This window comes from Rattus rattus, chromosome 2, assembly GCF_011064425.1.
Source record: "Rattus rattus isolate New Zealand chromosome 2, Rrattus_CSIRO_v1, whole genome shotgun sequence".
Lineage (NCBI taxonomy): Eukaryota > Metazoa > Chordata > Mammalia > Rodentia > Muridae > Rattus > Rattus rattus.
The window spans coordinates 195,473,687-195,479,428 of NC_046155.1; the positions used below are offsets into that span (position 1 = coordinate 195,473,687).

Sequence of the window (5,742 nt, forward strand, 5' to 3'; positions counted from 1 at the left end):
CACAGGAGATGGGTCAAACCGTCTGTGTGAATAAACTATAAAATTGTTAACGATGGAGTCTGCATTAAGTATGTTAAATAAAAAGCAAAAAAACCTGACTGTTCCTCGGGGGATGGTCTTTGGTTTCTAATGTATGGCAGGCATGTGAGAGATTTTGTGTGTGTGTGTGTGTGTGTGTGTGTGTGTGTGTGTGTGTGTCTGTGTGTTAGAGAGAGAGAGAGAGAGAGACAAACACAGACACAGACACAGACAGACACAGACACAGACAGACACAGACACAGACACAGACAGACACAGACACAGACAGACACAGACACAGACAGACACAGACACAGACAGAGTATGTGTGTTTTCGGTACTGATCAGCCCAAGGCCTCACCACACTAGGCAAATGCTGCTACCACTGAAATATACCCCCAGCCTCAAGGTCCTCCATTTTCTATGGAGTCATATGCATAAAATCAATTTGTGGTCCTGGTCACTGGTACCAGGTTAGACCACTGATACTAGGTTGTGTCTATAGACAGCCCTATAGATGCCCCAGTTCCCCTGATGATGGGGGTCGTGGGGAGCAATGACAGTGTGGTACAAATGATTCTACATCATCATAGCATAGACTTTGTTTTCCTTTTATTTTGGGTTACGGGGTCTCAGTATGTATCCCAGCTGGTCTAAAATCTGCCTGCCTCTGTCTCATGGGTACAGGGATTAAAGGCATGTGCCACCAAGCCCAGCCCTTTTCATAGTCTTGGTTTTGTTTGTTTTTCTGAAACGCAGTCTTGTATAGCCAAGTTGTCCAGGCTGGCCTCAAATTCAGTATGTAGCCAAGGCAGGGCTCTAATCCCCAATCCTTGTGCTTTGGCCTCCCCAGTGGTGGAATTATAGAATTTTCTACCATGTCCTGTTCTAATATATGCTTCTGAATAAATACATCCTGGCAGCAAGTCCATGTAGGATGTCTGCCAAGAAAATACAATGACAAAAATATAGGAGCGGTAAGAAACAGGGTGCCATAGGTCTTAGCTAAGGGTGAAGGAGAGACTGAGGAACAGATACAAAGACAGGGGCCATCAGATGTTGCTCCAAGCTGCTCTGATATCTCTTCCTGCCTTGAGCTCTCCATGTAGATGTCTAACGTGCTTCAAGGGATCCTTTGCACACCTTTTAGCCTCTAAGTGCACATTCTGCTGGGTGCAGAAGTAGGTGTTGCTGGTGAAAGTGTCTATCTGTGTGCATATAAGATGGGTAGGACGGGCACCTGCTTCCACATTGGTGGCTCTCTTGACTCAGATGTCCAGGCGAGAAAAGCCTCTGTGGGCTGTGGTAAGGCATGGACTTTATGAAAAGAGATCCACCTGGCCCTACATCCATACTTCCAAAATCTCCTTCAGGATGCATAGGATTAACAAAACATGTGTGTATGGATGTGCTGTGTGGGTGTGGAAGCACTCACAAGCGTGCAAACCCAAGGACACATGTTTACACTCTACAGTGTAAATCAGGCTGTCCGCTCTGATAACGAGGCAATAAAACAGCCCAGGCCTGATCCCTGACCTCTCAGGCGGCCTGAGAAAGGGTTTATCTTGGATCCTCCGGCTGCTGCTAATATGAGGAAGTAATAGAAGGAGGGACCATCCTGGAAGGAAGTCTGGCACTTTGAGAGTTCTCTTTCCTATCCAAACACAACAAAATCTCCATGCCAGACTGTGGGCACGGGCGGTGAAATTCCACACAAACGGAACCCTCCTGATGTGAGGATTTTCACAATGAATTTATCTATGGAGACTCACACAGGAAATCAGTGCGCTTCACAGAAATAAGGAAAACCAACACTGAAATCAGTTTGCTTTCTTTCTTTCTTTCTTTCTTTCTTTCTTTCTTTCTTTCTTTCTTTCTTTCTTTCTTTCTCCCCTTCTTTCTTTCTTTTTCTCTTTCTTTCTTTCTTTTTTTCTGGTGCTTGTAGCAGAACCTAGAGTTTGGGGACACACCTATCCCACCAACCTGTTGCAGTGTTTTTTAAACATGTTGTTCCCAGCAGAAACAGGCTGCAGACCTGCAGAAGAAAGAATGAAGAGTGGAGTAGTGGCTATCTGCAGACGACCCTCTGGATGAAGCCAAAAGCAGGGGTGAAAAGGAGCAAGGTTTGGGATGCCTTTAATCCCAAAAAGTTCCCAAAGCTCTATCCACTAAAAGAAATTCTCTCTCTCTTCTCCGGGAGATGAGTCTACAGGGTAGACATATCAAAAATGGCCCAGACTTCTGGATAAGTACCTCAGAGCCTAGAAGAAAGCAGTCAACTGGGGTGATGCCAGCTACCATGGAACACACAAAGGGAGACGGTGTTGGGAGAGGGGGACTGGGGCTGGAGCATGAGTATCTCTGAGACCCCTGGGGCTGGTCTCGGAGACACAGCTCTCTCTGCAGACCACACTCAGGTAGACTTCTCCTGTTGCCTCAGGAGATTGTACACAGTCTCCGTATCCCCTAGACGCATGCACAGAGGGGCCACACAGAAGTGACACTCAGAGTGTTGGGAGTGGACACAACTTGGGGCTGTCATGACCACGTCCCTCCATATCTGCATGCTTGGGTTACGGTCACGGGTCAATAGAACATGTCACATCAGAGGAGATGGAGGCATATGCACCACCCATCTGTCCACTCAGAGAAAGATGTGGTTCTCTGCCACTATAGTCACATAGCACATGCTCTGCAGAGGTACAGGACTGGGGACATTAAAGGAAGTTACACTACACCGGTGTTTTGGGAGCCTCTGAGAGGATACCAAGCTTACAAGGGGTGTGGTATCTTCCTGGCCTGGAGATTCTATTGTGCAGTGGAGAATAACTGTGAGCCCTAGAGCATGGTAGGATATGATGCTTGCATACAACTCCTTCCGCACGTCAACTCCCAGATGCTACACATCATCACTGGGTTATGGGGCTCTGCTCTTCAAGGGAAAGTGTGTGGCTTCCTGTGGTGAACTCTAATCGCTAATTGATAACACACAGCAAAAGGAGTATTACCAGGAACCTACCACTGGCTTCAGAACTTCACATCCAACTCTCTACACACCCTAACCCCTGACTGTCATCATCATCATCATCAGAATTTCAAAATGAGGAAGGTAGCCCCAGGGAAGAGATAAGGAGCAAGACCAGTACCACTAAACTCCTGAACAGGATTTGAATCTACAAAGCAGAGCTCTGAGGTCTGTGCCTTTACCATAAAAACAAGGAGGAATCCAGACCCTGCAATCTCAGTCACTTAGTCTAAAGTTAGAAGAACTACAAGTTTAAGGGCCGTCTGAGCAACTTAGTGGGACTCTATTAGTAGAGAGCAGGTTGAGGTGTCGCTTAGTGATAACAGAGTTCTTGCTTAGTATGTGAGGACTTAGGTTCCATCCCCAGTATTTGGGGGTGGGAGGGGGAGGGGCGGGGAGGAAACTGCACTGAACAGAATGGCCAGTGAAGCCCTTGGGGAGAAGACAAAACCACATGTACACTGTGATTGAGTGCTAGGCCACTGAACCACGCACAGCTACAGCAGTGAGTCCCAAGAAGGCTGTCATGAGTGCTGGGCCTGGCAAAGTAGATAGGGAGGTGGCCATGCTAGACAGAAAGAATAGCAAGGGCAGGGTTAGATGATCAGTCCAAGGGAGAGGAAGGGACGTCATGTGAGGAGGCTACCAGGGCCTTAGAGACAGGACCCTGGCTTCTACCCTGCAGGATTTAAGGGCCCTTCAGGACCCACGGGGACATGGTATGATTGCGCATTCCTTTATTTTAGGTAGAAAGTGGTGACGTTGCTTTAGAAGGGTAATTTGACGGACCGACAAACCACGAAGAACAAAAAGGCAGCCATGAGTCTGGACCATCAGTTAGCTTCTTTTCCTCACTGTAATGAGAATGTGATTGCTTTCATTGTATAGAAGATGGGTCCTTTGGTTTTATTTTATAGACAAGGTCTCATATAGCCCCGGCTGGTTTCGAACTCCCTGTGTAGCAGAGGGTAACCTTAAACTACTGCCTTGACCTCCCAAGTGCTGGGATTACAGACATGCCTCATTTCATGCAGAACTAGGGACTGAACCCAGGGCTCCATGTACACTAGATAAGTTCTCCCTCTATCAACTGAGCTACATCCCCAGCCCCTGGAAGTAGAAGGTGGGAAGGGAGTCCTTTCTCAAATGTTCTCAAGGAGCTTGGCCTTTCAGGTTAAAATCCCTTGCTATCTAGTTTAATTTCCCATCAGAATCTTGAGGCCAAATCCTGAGACCTTCCAGGCACCAGGAGAAGCTTCCCTATTTCCAAGTTGTCTTAGTCAGGGTTTCTAACATTTCTTTTTTTTTTTTTTTTTTTTCCGGAGCTGGGGACCGAACCCAGGGCCTTGCGCTTACTAGGCAAGCGCTCTTCCACTGAGCCAAATCCCCAACCCATTAGTCAGGGTTTCTATTCCTGCACAAACATCATGGCCAAGAAGCAAGTTGTGGAGGAAACGGTTTATTCAGCTTACACTTCCACATTGCTGTTCACCATCAAAGGAAGTCAGGACAGGAACTCACACAGGGCAGGAAGCAGGGACTGATGCAGAGGCCATGGAGGGGTGTTTCTTACTGGCTTGCTTTCCCTGGCTTGCTCAGCTTGCTCTCTTATAAAACCCAAGACCACCAGCCCAGGGATAGCACCACTCACAGTGGTCTGGGTCTCCCCTTGATCACTAGTTGAGAAAATGCCTTACAGCTGGGTCTCATGGAGGCATTTCCTCAACTGAGACTCCTTTCTCTGTGATAACTTCAGCTTGTTTCAAGTTGACATACAAAACCAGTCAGTACACATGTCAATCCCAGTGTTGGAGGGGTTGGTAGGTATTATACTTTTTGTATATAAAATGTGCTCCACGGGCCTATGTATTTGAACACTTGGTCCCCAGTTGGTGGTACTGTTTGAGGCTTAGGTGGATGAAGCTAGGGGTCAGCTTTGAGCCTTACTTAGAGTCTATCTGCTTCTGCTTCCTGTTCTGATGGGAGGGGAGCTAGTGAGAAACCCAGAGGCACACTAACACATCCATGGAGCCATCTGCTGCCATGACTTTCCTATCGCTATGGACTAGCCCCTAAAACCATGAGCCAAAATAAACTTTTCTTCCTTTAAATTCCTATGTCAGTGTTAGCATTTCCTCTACGCTCCGAGAAACAGTTGCCTAGCAACAGCTGCCCTCCAGGTACAAAGTGGGAGCCAGGCATATAAACTAACTCTCTCTCTCTCTCTCTCTCTCTCTCTCTCTCTCTCTCTCTCTCTCTTGCCTTTCTCTGCCTCAGGTCCCCTTCCCTTCAATAAATTCTATTCTACTAAGAATCATTCAGTGGGGCTAATGTGGGTGTGGTTCTTGCCTACCCTCAAGAGAGCATGCTCACTAAGAACTCTTAAAGACACAGAGGCAAATACTGACCTCCACCTTCAACTTCAACCCGACTGCCGAAGATGAACCACTTCACATCCTTCTAGTTCGTCTGGGTCTTTCTATCCTGAAAGAAACCGACAAACAGGCTCATTAAATTACCAATAGTGAACTATTGAGGTGACAAGGACAAGTTCTACCATCATAGATAAGGTGACATACAATTCAGAATGAAAGTCTGTGGCGACATGTGCAAAAGTCCACTGCTGTAGGCTTTACTCTGGTAACAGCCAAGCCTCCTCTTCCCTGGCTGTCCGGTCAGTAAAGACATCACGTATCCTT

General features: G+C 47.1%; 1 long non-coding RNA gene across 1 annotated transcript in view; it reads right to left on the bottom strand.

Moving 5' to 3' along the window:
- LOC116892867 overlaps positions 1-5,504 on the bottom strand; it is a 30,120-nt gene extending 24,616 nt beyond the window's left edge. Inside the window, exon 1 of the long non-coding RNA XR_004386982.1 lies at positions 5,452-5,504. This is a non-coding gene — a long non-coding RNA (uncharacterized LOC116892867). The remainder of the gene's footprint in view (positions 1-5,451) is intronic.
- Positions 5,505-5,742: the final 238 nt, after the last annotated feature.